This window comes from Anopheles merus, chromosome 2R (assembly GCF_017562075.2).
Source record: "Anopheles merus strain MAF chromosome 2R, AmerM5.1, whole genome shotgun sequence".
Classification (NCBI taxonomy): domain Eukaryota; kingdom Metazoa; phylum Arthropoda; class Insecta; order Diptera; family Culicidae; genus Anopheles; species Anopheles merus.
In genome coordinates, this window is record NC_054082.1 from 58,920,403 (window position 1) to 58,934,403 (window position 14,001).

At 40.0% G+C, this 14,001-nt stretch overlaps 1 pseudogene; it reads right to left on the reverse strand.

Moving 5' to 3' along the window:
- Nucleotides 1–430: 430 nt before the first annotated feature.
- LOC121600549 lies at nucleotides 431–12,718 on the reverse strand (annotated as a pseudogene).
- Between the last annotated feature and the right edge of the window lie 1,283 nt (nucleotides 12,719–14,001).

A 14,001-nucleotide genomic window follows, 5' to 3' on the forward strand; every position in this document is an offset into this window, starting at 1 on the left:
AATGGAAGTCAAGCATTAGAGTTTGCTCTTCTAGAAATGTGCAAAATCGCGAAACAATATGGAAGAAACAAGCTAGCATGGTCAGAAGAAGACCACTTATTCAAAGAATATTCCCAACAAACTATTAAGGAAATCGCCAATAGAGCCATTACCAAGTTTGAAATAATCCTGTTTACTCCAACTAGATGGATAACAACAGAGAAAGATAGGCTGAGAATAATTTCAGATTATCATATGACCCCTTCGGGAGGACATATAGGCCAATACAGACTGTACCAGAAAATAAGGGAAAAATACAAATGGAAAAATATGAAAGATGATGATTATTATTATTATTTATTTAATCTTCAACGGGCCGTATGGCCTAATTATGATGTAACAGTTCGATTGAGAAAAAAATACATAGCAAAAATAAGATTTAAATCGCAATTCACTGCGGCCACGGCAAAAGCCGGAGACGTTCCTTGAAGCACTGAGTTGAGATGTCGAAGTCGAAGCAATCCGAGACAGTGTTGAAGACAGCCGACATGCGGAACATAGGGTCAGACCGACCAGCGCTGGAACGGGGTTGAGCGAGCCGTAGAGTTTCTCTAGACCTAAGTGTTCGGGATGGTGCATAGATATCGACTCGATGCAACAAAGGCAATGAGTCGATAGAGCCATTTAGCAATCCAGCGATGAAAGAGCACTGTGCATTGCGTCTTCTAACCGAAAGAGGTTCAAGGCCTAGAAGACGGCACCGCGCAGCATACGGAGGAAGATTATTGCGATCCTGCCAGGGAAGTAGGCGTAGGGCATATCTCGTGAGCTTACGTTGAATCGCCTCAAGTCGAGCAATTGAAGAAGCGGTAGTTGGGCTCCAGACTACGCACGAATATTCCAGAACCGAACGAACGATGCAGTTGTACACAGCTTTGATGCACATGGGGTTGCGGAATTCATTAGTTGTCCGGATAACCACGCCAAGTAATTGATTTCCTCTGGCTACAACGTCATCGATATGCTGTTTAAAGTTCAAACTAGAGTCAAGCAGAACGCCCAGGTCTTTGGCATGATTCTGTCGATTAACTGCAGAGCCGTCCATGAAGTAGGTCCCAGTCACTGGGCTCCTGCATCGACTAAAAGACACACAGTAGCATTTCTCGATGCAGATAGTCAGTCCATTACGCTTGCACCACGAACAGAAAATTTCGATGCAGTCTTGCAGGAATGTACAATCACCTGTGTTGTGAATAGGCGCAAAAATTTTTGCGTCGTCGGCAAACAGACTGATACTGTCGGGAGGTAAAGCCAGGGTAACATCGTTGATAAACAATATGAAGAGAAGCGGGCCAATATTGCTTCCTTGTGGCACACCCGAGCTGCTGACTATTTCTTTGGACATGTGCTTATCAATTTTCACGATGTATGTGCGATTAATTAGGTAAGACTTAAGCCACTGTCTGAGCGAGCTGGGAACTCCTAGCTTGTCGAGTTTAGCGAGAAGAATTGCGTGCGGAAGAGAGTCGAATGCTGCTTTCAGATCTGTATAAATTGCATCGACTTGAGCTCCGGCATCAATTTGACTAGTGCAATAGGTTACAAATTCAACCAGGTTCGTGGTAGTCGACTTTTTGGCACGAACCCATGTTGATACGGGCTTAGGTAGCTGCGGCATGCATGTAGCAGATGTTTGTATATCACTAGTTCGAACACCTTGGCAATGGCACACAAAGATGTAATATCCCGGTAGTTGATGGCTTCTGTCCTGTCCCCCTTTTTGTAAATAGGAACCATCCAAGATTTCCTCCATGTTTTGGGAAAGTAGCCATTGGCTAGCGATGCATTGAACAATTTTGCAAGGATAGGTGCTACTGTCGTTTGACGGCGTTTCAGCACGGTAGAAGGAATTCCGTCGGGTCCAGGAGCGAAGGAAGGCTTTAGTTGCGCTAGGGCAGATAAAACGATCTCACTGTCGATGAAAGGAGTGCTCATGTTAATTGCGCCAGCCGGAGTGTTGACGAGAGCAGCATCAATGGTATCGGTATCATTCATGGCCGGTGAAAAGCAATCTGCGAAGCGATCCGCGAAGAGATTGCACATTTCATTAGTGTTGGCACTTGTTGCTCCTTTGTACGTAATGGATTTCGGTGTATGCATGGATTTTGTTTTGCTGTGGTAGAAGCGCTAAAACGAGTCAGGCCACCTGCAGAGGTTACGTTGGATTTTACTCAAATGTCTGCGATATCGAAATCTGTTATAGCTGCAGTATAAAGAGTGCGTGTCAAAGTAGATCGAGCGAGATCTTTGGCAGCGGCGCGTTTGGTAGTGACGATAAGCAGCTCTTTTTACACGTTTGAGTCGTTTGAGTGTGCGGTCCGCCCAGGGGGGGTTAGGTTTAGGACGCTGAACTGGGACGCATACAACAAAGGCTTGCAGCATGAAGGACGAGAATGAACATACTGCTTCGTCAAGTGAAATAAAATTGGAACAATGAAAGCTATTGTTAAACATTGAAATCATGTCGTTCAGTTTCACATAGTCAGCTTTAGCAAAGTTATAACGATAAAATGCGGTTGTCGTCGAGTTTTGTCGAGTCGTCGAATTGCGTCGGGTCGACGAGTTAATACGTATATTGAAGTCAAACGCCGGGTGATAGGAGTCAAGAGGTACAAGCGGAACAACACTTGGAAAGACAGGCGAACACAATTTAGCTGCAGCATTGTTAGCGTAGAGCAGGTCAAGCATGCGTCCGTGCGAATTATTGATGTGATTAAGTTGCACTAATCCGTTAAATTTAAATCCATCCAAAAAGGTGTTGTTGGCCAGTGAGCGCGCAGTTGGTTCATAGTGCGTGATTGATGAGTATGCTGGCGAGGACGAAGGATCAGCTGTGGACCAGCTTATGCTAGGCTGATTCTAGGCTGAAATCGCCAATAACAAACAGCAGATCTGAAGGCTTCAGTGTGAGAGTGAAGCCGCTGATACAATCATGTAGAGAGCGAAGAGTCGATATCTCGGAGCTAAGCTGCGGTGGAATGTATACTACCATGATGTACAGATGTGCGTTATTGCAGGTGACGCGCACACAAATATACTCGAGGGAACGATCACGGGAAGGTAATTCTATCGACTCGTATGCGTTAGAAACGGCTAGCAAAACACCACCACCGCGAGAGCTAGAGCCGCTGAGAGAGCGATCACAGCGGTAAACAGAGAAGTTGTTGTTGAAGAGAAGAGCAGATGGAATGTTGTCAACAAGCCAAGTTTCCGTGAGGGCGATAAGGTCGAAGTCAGCCTCCGATACAGCTAGGTGAAATTCTTTTGTTTTAGTGCGCAAACCAAGATATCAAGAAATACGTACGAAATTGTAAGGCATGCATAGTTAATAAGACGAATAGACATACTAAGGAAGACACAGTTGTAACTACAACACCGACAAAACCTTTTAACATAATATCAATCGACACAGTAGGACCTCTAACAAAAACTAACAAAAACAACAGGTATGCAATAACCATACAATGTGACTTAACGAAATACATCGTAGTAATACCTATCCATAACAAAGAAGCAAATACTATAGCAAGAGCATTGGTAGCAAACTTTATTCTTACATTTGGAACATATATCGAATTAAAATCAGATCAAGTACTAGAATATAACAATGAAATATTACACAAAATCTCAGAAATCTTAAAAATCAAACAGTCTTTTAGCACAGCTTACCACCCACAGACAATAGGATCATTAGAAAGAAATCATAGATGTCTAAACGAATACCTAAGAAGTTATACAAACGAACATCATGATGACTGGGATGATTGGACAAAATTTTACGAATTTGTTTACAATACAACAGAACACACTGACACAAACTACACACCATACGAACTGGTATTCGGAAGAAAAGCGAATTTACCACAAGATATATTCAAAACAAAAATAGAACCAGTTTATAATATTGACCAATATTATTTCGAAATGAAATATAAACTCCAAAAATCAAACGAAATAGCTAGAGAAAATTTGATAAAAGCAAAGCATAGAAGACAGCACATCTTAAATAAAGATACAGTACCACTCATTATAAAGATAGGAGATCAGGTTTATTTGGAAAATGAAAACAGAAAAAAATTAGATCCAGTCTACATTGGACCTTTCACAGTAGTAAGTGACCAAGGGCCTAATTGCGTAATACAAAACAATACAACAAAGAAAACCTCTACAGTACACAAAAACAGACTAATTAAGTACACAGGAGAATAACTTCAATCATTGTAATTCATTACGTTATTCTATTAAAGGGGGGAGGTGTAGCATATCTGCTATACAGAACATATTGTAATACACACTATCAGCCATAGACACATAGTAACACACTTTGGAAAGCCAAATCACACCATTGCAACACATCCATTATAAAACACTCAGCAAATCAGATCATACCATACACAGCCGGAAGAGCTCAGGCCACACCATTCATATAAAAACAATTGTGACACACTTAACAGAACCAACCGAAACGAACAACATAAGCAGGAACAGTTTATGCATTATAACCCAAAGCAGGAACAGTATAAGCATTAAACCCAAAACAGGAACTTAGTGACAAGAACCATCGTTCTTGTCAACAAAAGACAAACGTAACTAGCTGAGTGAAAACAATAACTTTTCAATATACAACCCGGAACCAAATGTGAGAAACCCTTAAACTTCTTTTGAGTATAAATAAAACCAACTCCGATCATGGCAGGTCAGATTCGTTCGGACTGTCAGGATAGGACTATGCCCATCCTACATCTATCGAGTTCTCATTTAAAGAGTTTAGATATGTCTCCCTGCCCAAGGTAAGGCCTCTAAACTCCAACGTTTCCAGTAAGGGAAACCTCCTAAAGGTTTCTATGATCGCCTGGACGATCAAGTGTCGAACGTCCGCTTCGAAACAGTATCCACCTCAGTTCTACTTAATTCGGCAAACGATGACGAAGACCACCCTGACCAACGCGAGTTCAAAGTTACTACATGGCAACCGTCCCAAAATCGAGCATACCGTGACTATCTCAAAACATACCACATGTGTATCAACAGTGAAGAATAAAAAGGTTAGAATGAAGTGGTGTATAATATAAGGACAGTTGTAAGTGTATTGTCCGGCGTAATTATGATTGAAAACTTTTAACGGGTTTTTTATCAGTGTTAGTGTACGCCGATAAAAACCGTTAAAACCAAAATAAGTCAGTTGATAGTTAGCAATTTAACGTGGCACAACTAAAAACCGATCAATAAGATTCGAGAAACCTAAGCAAACGGTATCATAAACCTGTACGAATAAAAGGTGAGTTTTAAAAATGTGGAGAATACGATGCCGTTCTGATTGCTATATACAGTAAAATATGCTTTTCGTACTTATATTACGAAAGATCTATTGTGTTTGTGTATTATCATATTTCGTATTAGCATTTATGCAGTTTCATATTTTAGTTAACAAATTATTTGAGAGTTTTTAAGCTCAAAATACTGAAGTATTAACTTGATGACGCTTTGGCGTTTTATGACGCTACTGGCGCCAGTGGAGTGCAAAAAGAACACCCTTTCTCTTCAATGGGCACGCAGAGAACTCTTTATTGTCAAATCGTAATCTTAAATATAATAGTTTTATATAGTAGGATAGGGATAATAGATAATTGAATTATAGTAGTGGCAGTGTGTTACAATGGTTAACAGTTTAAGCGCCGTGTCACATAAATTCGCATGACGGTTTTGCTCACCGTTCAGCTTTGCATCTGACGCTCAGTGATTATCTTGAGAACGAATGAGGTAGGAAAGAGAGAAGGAGAACGACATGTGCTACGCCGCTTATCGCAATGAAACAAAAAAGTGATAACAATGGCACTAGAAATTGTCACTCTCATCGCTCTCTTGCCATGCGCTACGTGCTCACTCAATAACTGTAACGTCAGCGCGGCGTTCAATGTGTTAAGAATGTAGCTTAATAAGGTTTTTAGTGTTAATAGTAATTCATCGATCGGATACAGATTTTAGAGAAGGCAATAATAATTAACAACTTAATTATTAAATTTTTACTCAGAATTGAAACGATGAGCACGGTACGAGCGACAAGCAATGTATGGCAACACTTCGAGAAAACGGAAAATGCTGGAAAATGTTTATATTGTGCTAAGATCATTCGATGCACTAAAGGATCGTCATCCAATTTGAAACGGCATCTGACTGCAAAACATGTCGGAATACCTTTAAAACGCGTTAATGCTTCCTCGTCGAATGGAGAGTGTAATGTTGAGGAATGTACCCCAATTCAACAATCATCAGCTGGGATTTCTCGACCGGCCACCATGGACTCTTTCTTTACTCCACTGAAACCGATTTCGTAGATTTCTATTGTTTAAAAAGCGATAGAAAAAGCAATTGAAACCACAGTTGACGAAGTAAAACGTATTGTTACGTTCTTTAAAAAAAGCAGTACGGCAACCAAAAAACTTTCCGAAGTGCAAACACAATTGAATTACCCCGTTCTTAAACTAAAACAAGACATTGTTACTCACTGGAATTCTACTTACGATATGCTGGAACGGTTTTTTAAGAACAAAATACCATTACTATCTTGTTTAGAAACAATTAAGATGAAAACTTCTCTACAAAACAAAGATTGGATTGTGATAGAGCAGGCAATCAAAATTTTACAAAACTTTGATTACGCTACAAAAATTGCTTCATCAGAAAAAACAGTTACATTATCACACATGGGACTCCTTATCAAAATTCTCATCACTAAAACTACTGATTTGTTGAACGAAGAATTAGAAAGTTCAGTGCGAAAATTAGGAAACTATTTGATTCATGGTCTTGAAGAAAGATTTGATCCCATGTTTTGAAATACGATCGTAAATCTAGCAATGCTACTCGATCCACGTATGAAACGGCAAAGTTTTGAAAACGAAGAAAATAGATACGAACAAACATACCAATCTATTATCGATATTATCGAAACAATCTACCCAAATCAAAACATTATTAATACAGCCACATCAAACTCTCAAACTCAAGACAACCAAGAAAAGGATCAATATCGTCAATACTTATTTGGAGACTTTGTCAGTAGGATATCTATTAGGCAAGTGGCTTCCGATCCTAAAACTAAAGCAAAACAAGAACTATACGGTTACATTGCATCGGAATATGCAGAACTAGAATCTGACCCTTTGGCATGGTGGAAACAAAACCAATCTAGGTTTCCAAACCTGTATAAATTAGTACAAGGTATTTTTTGTATACCAGCCACATCCGTCCCGTGCGAACGAGTATTCTCAAAAGCTGGACAAATCTATACCGAAAAAAGATCGCGATTGGATCCTAAAAAACTTACTGAGCTACTTTTTGCACAACACAACGGTTTTTAGATTAATTAAGAACTTTAAAATTAAGTTTCAATTGTTTGAATTCAAAAACTGGTCAGAGTAATTGATTAGGAACTTCCAAACGATTTAATCTTTACATAAATACATTTTTATTCTTAAATTTTATTTGAGGAGTTCTCAATAGTTAAGCTGAAATCGATTTAGTTTATAAGGAAGTGATATGAATTTACATATAAATAAAAGTGGAAAAGTAAAATATAACATTATTCATTATTCATAGCAAATTGTCAAATGTTGATTTTTCACTTTTTTAATTGCTTTAACACCATACAGTTTTCACTACCTGCTGGTGCAGATTTTCAAAAAATAGAATGGAATCTATTTTAATCACACAATCGTCGTACCAAATCATTTATTTATTTATTTATTTATTTCATATATAAACCGACGGACCATCATGTCTAATCGGCAACCTTATAATTAAATTAAGGAGCATATAAATAAACATCTAGTTATAAGCAAACATTACATGTGACGTAGACGCAAATTCTCCTTGAACGTGGAAGTAGACATACTAAAATCGAACAAATCTAACACTTCATTGAACTCGAGGGACATACGTATAATAGGGTGTCCCTGGCTATGGTTGTTGCGGGTACGCGGAACACGGAGATGGAAATTGGATCTAAGAATCCGACAGGGAGCGAACAAATTGATGCTGGCTAGTAATGCCGGGGAATCGATCTCTCCGTTAAGGAGCCGAAATATGAAAAGGCATTGGGCGTTTTTACGTCGAGAGCAGAGTGGTTCAAGTCCGAGAAGCAGACACCGCTGATGGTAGGTGGGCCGAGCGTGGTGGGATTGCCATGGAAGGAGTCGAACCGCGTACCTGGTGAGTCTCCGTTGAATGGCTTCGAGGCGATTGATGTCACCAACGCCAAGCGGGCACCAGATCGGACAGCAGTACTCCAGGCACGACCTTACGATGGCACAGAAGATCGATTTGACGCACATGGGATCGGTAAACTCGCTACAGGTCCGCGTAATTAAACCAAGTAGCTGATTTCCCTTCGCAACAACGCTATCAATGTGAGGGCGAAATGACATCTTCTGATCGAGTAGCACCCCCAGATCACGGATACATGTCGTGCGAGCCAAAGCCGTGTTGAGCATAGTGTATGTAAACGTGATGGGGTGACGGGCTCTGCTGAATGATATACACTGGCATTTATCAGCACACACTTGGAGAGCGTTTCTGCTGCACCAGCTATCCAGATTCTCAAGGATCGTTTGAAGGCGTACACAGTCACTGTCGTTTCTAACTGGAGCGAATATTTTTACATCGTCGGCGTACATTAGGTGTTGGCCTGGCGGTAAAACGAAAGATAGATCATTAATATAGATGAGGAAGAGTAGCGGTCCCAAATTACTCCCTTGAGGCACACCGGAGGAGCTGGTGAAAGAGTGAGAACGATGAGATCCTATACTTATGTAGTACGAACGACCAGTTAAATATGAACGCAGCCAGGTGATGTGCCAGTCGAGGAAACCGAGTTTTTTTAGCTTCATATATAAATCATACCCCCCCTCGGGCGTGCGAATGAATCACCGCACGCGATCAGTTCATTTCACTGAGTGAACTGGACCGCACTTGATCTTTAAAAAGAATCAATATTCCCATGTCTAATCAGGACATAACTGCGACATGCATATGGCCAGTTCCACTGGTGCCAACACCGGCTCCAGGGCACTACCTTCCGAAGCAGCAGAACCTAATGTATTGGAAATTATCAGGACACACTGCAACATGCATATGGCCAGTTCCGCTGGTACCAACGATGGCACCAGGGCGCTACCTTCCGATGCAGGAGAACCTAATGTATCTGAAATTGGCCACTTACAATCATCAATGAGTGAATCTCGCTGGGACCTCCCAGACATGCAGACAGCAAACTCTCCCAAACTAAATCCGATTGTCCACTTGTACGCGCACGTGTCTCAAACTTATGTTAACTCTTTCTGATATATTTTTTCTAATTTGTTTTCATATATCAAGAAAAATCTTATCATTATCATCAAGCTCATGATGACAAGTGCAGTTGTACATAACATAATGACATAGGACTTCTACACAAATATGACATTACACAGTTTGTTTAACATATGCCGCACACCTTCTTTTGAAGTCTGGCAAGTTACTCGCATTCTTGATTTCTCCGGGTAATCTGTTGAATAATTGAATCCCCTTGAAAAACAAAGAGTTTCTGGCACCATGTGAAATTAAGTTGGGAGCCCTCGGCTCATTTGCTCTGCGTGTACAGTGGACCTAAATACCTTGGCAAAAAGCCCTCCAAAAGTTTAAATATAAAGGTCATGGTTTGATACACAATCCTCTGCTCTACAGACATCCACTGAAGAATATCTAGCATAACAAAAGAAGACGTACGTCGGCCACACCCTTAAGCTAACCGCATAATACGATTTTGCAATCTCTGAAGCCTTTTAATTTGTCCCTTATTGCCAAGAAACAGAATCGACGAGCAAAACTCAAAATGTGGTGAAATCAGTGACTTATAGAGGTTACCTATCCCAAAAAAAACGAGATCTTCTGCCAGCCTACTAATAACCCCAAACTTTGATGCCACTTTAGCGATGACCCAGTCTATGTGAGTGTTGAACTTCAATCTGTCGTCTTAAATAACCCCCAGATATTTAACCTGACGGACTCTTTCGATTGGTTCCGTATTTATCTCGATGGATGGGTCTGTACAGTCGGAAATATTACGTGATTCAACCATGAGTGCTTTTATTGAACTGCCCATATAATCTTACACTAACCTGAGCCATAACCCCGATCTCACTAACACCTAGTTACATGCTATAATTTCGCATATGTATATATACTACAGTCTCCCCACTAAACGCAAACTTACGATTAACTATTTACAATATTTCAATCGCGGTTGACCTTTCAATCTATAATTATTCTCTGTATTTTATCGTTTATAATTATTCTCTGTATTCAACAATGTATCATTTTGGGACCAATTCTTTTCAGTAATATAACTATAATTCAACTTGCGTTTCAGCTTCCTTAATTGGTTTTTGTGTACTAATCTGATATTTCCATTTATATTAGCAGTGTAAGTAGTATAACTAACTTTCTTTATAATAGTGGCTGGAATCCATCGCACTAAATCCTTAAAATGGTTTCTATACACTACCTTTTCTCCGCTTTTAAAATCGATATACTTATTTTCCTTTCTTATGTTATGAATACGGACCGCTTTACAATTATCTTCGTTATCCTTATTTTTTTCTACTTGCTTTGTATTTAATTTATTTAAAACAGTTACTGGAATGTAAGCAAAAATTCTCTGTGACGGCGTTTCTTTAGTAACCGTAGTGGGCGTATTCCTATAGTGCAACAGAAATTTGCTTATTTTGCGGCTCAAAGGCAAAAATTTATATTTAGAATCTAACAAAAACTTTTTTAATACTTCTTTTACTGTCCTTACTCCTCTTTCTGCTAACCCATTTGATTGAGGGTGATACGGTGGTGATTTAGTTACTTTTACACCATACTCTCTCAAAAAATTCACAAATGATTCAGAATTGAACGGCGGACCGTTATCAGTAACCACTTCCTGAGCAATCCCAAAATAACCAAAAAAAGATTCTATCTGCTCTATGATGTCGTTAGCTTTGGCCATATTTAACAAACGCACATCTATAAACTTCGAATACGCATCTACTATTATTAATAATGTTCTAGATTCAAAATAAAATAAATCTATATGAATCCTTTCAAACGGAATTCCACATGAAGGCCATTTTGTTTCTACTATCTCTTTGCTAACTGGTTGACAAGCTTGACAAATCGAACATTCTGTTACAAAATCCGAAATATGCTTATCCATTCCCAACCACCAAACAAACTTCCTCGCACTAATTTTCATCTTTACGATACCATCGGGATTTGCGTGAAATTTGTTGAGTATATCATTTCTTAACATTTTTGGAATCACTATTCTATCATCGAAAAATAATATTCCGTTTTCTATTCCTAAACGATTTTTCACTTTGTTATAAACTTTCAACCCTGGCTCTAAATTATTTTTCCATCCATATTTCACCAAATTATAAACATTCCTGATTTCACCATCTTGTAATTGGTGTTTTTTTATCACCTCGATTTCAATTTGTGAATTTTCTTTTAGCACATTTACTCCCAAATTCATATTTTCTAGTTCATTTTCTTCAGGCAACGGTAATCTGGACATGGCATCTACATTTGACATTAACTTCCCTGCCTTAAAACCTTCAATTGTTTCGTTCTCTCCTGATTTTATAACTTTCGGAAATTTCTTTGCTATTTCCATAACTAGATCCGTTTCTATAGCTTTTATCTCAAACACTTTTCTCCAGTTTGGAAATAATAAATCCAACCCATCTCGTCCTAATAAAGGACTTACTTCCCTTTCCGTAGGTATAATCACCAACTCTAACTTTTCTTCTTTTTCCGCCTTCGGCATCCTAACCTTCACTTCAATTTTACCGATGGGTTTTAACGATTGACCCGACGCCGATATAAAAGACATGGTGGTCGTCTTCACCTCTACTTGGCTAAATACATCCGTATATGTCTTTTGCGAGATCACACTCGCACACGCACCACAATCTATTTCAAAAACTATTTTTTTTCCATCGCACACTAACGTGATCATTTGCGGTACACTTGTATTAGTTCCTTCTACTTTTCGTACGCCTCTCTGATACGATCGACCACGACACACTTTCGCTACGTGCCCTTGCTTCCCACACACATAACACTTCCAGGTTCGCGCAGGACAGTTTAACGGGTCATGACCTTTGCCGCACCGCCGACACATCACCTGTTGCCCTCGCTGCTGGTTCACCGGTTGCTGCTTTGCTGCTTTCTGCATGGCCGCCAACACGTTTCTCTCTCTGTCGGTCATTGCCTCGTTCTGTTCCTGCGCTGCTTCCCAAGATCGAGCGATTTCACATGCTCGCACGAATTTTAAATCTTTCTTCTTCAGCAGCCGTTTGCGAAGCTCCAGATCGTACACGCCAGCCACAAATTGATCTCTTAGAGCGTCTGATAAGAAACTGCCGAAATCACACGTCTGTGCCGCTGCCTTCAGCTCAATGATGTAATCAGCAATCGACTGTTCCGCTGTCTGCTTACACTTTCTGAGTAGATAACGCTCGGACACAACGTTCACGTTGGGCTTGAAATGCTTCTCCAACACCTTCACTAAATCTGCATACGTTTTATCTCGTGGATCATCCGGTGCACACAACTTTATTGCTACCGAATACAACGACGCACCAGCCATTGTGATCAACACTGGCACTTTTTTTTCTACCGCAATATCATTGACGGTGAAATACATCTCCAGCCGATGAATATACTCTTTGAAACTTTCTCCCATTACGTAGGGCTCTATGTTTCCTATTTGACTCATCTTTTTACTTGCAGATTCTCTGCTGTGACCTTTTTTATCCTCGTCGCCAATATTACGTGATTCAACCATGAGTGCTTTTATTGAACTGCCCATATAATCTTACACTAACCTGAGCCATAACCCCGATCTCACTAACACCTAGTTACATGCTATAATTTCGCATATGTATATATACTACAGGAAAGACACTTACAAGTTAAAAGATTGCAGCTAGATCAGCGAACGACGCCAAGTAAGCCCTGCTGGGCATGTGGGGATAATCACTGGCAACGTGGTCAAATGAATGGTCCACCTCGCCGCTCTTCTCGGGTTAGAAGGGCGCCGCGCAGGTTGCAGCTGTACCAGCTGAACTAAGAGAGGGAAAAGTTGTGTATGCAGCCAGTTCAGTATCGTATGCAGCCAGTTCAGTCGTGCAACCGACAGCATCCGACGTCTGAATGACCGTTAAGGGCTTCTTGACTGATCGGGCTTTCGAGCGTATGGCACACGATCATAGGCTACGACCGGACACACACAACAGTCCCGTTAGTATATATCTTTATTATATTAGAATATAAGTTGTTGATACCAAAGAGCCTCGTGTGTCCCTAATCCCTCAATTGTGCACCTTGTCCGAAACACAAAAGTTTGTATTTTCCTTCATGAAATAGATGATGAAATTGAGATGAAATTTAAAAAAATAATAATTAAAACATACACAATCTCTCTTGTCCTAAAAGTTTCAAAAGTGACACGCGCATATCCGTCCGGCTTAACCAATACACTCTCTTTCAACAGAGTAACAACTATTTTCGCGTCTCATCCGAATTCACCGTTCCGCGGCTTAGCGCTACTATAAATCAAGAATAAATCGAATTCTTGAAAGGCTTAGTTCGTAAAGAGTGTTGCGTATTAATTATTTAAAAAGGTAAGGACCACATTTGTGGCACCCCTAAACTTTTTATGCATCATGTAAAGGAGACTGCATCAAAAATGAACATCGTAAGTTAAAGTTACAACTGCATAACGAATAATTAGAATATGCATATTACATTCAAAGGATTTGATCCGTCTAAGGCTGGACGCTGTGGTAGTTTTACTTGATATAATAATTTTATTCTAACGTATAACTTAAAACTATGCGGGTTGCGCGCGCGTCCGATCACTGCTGTTGC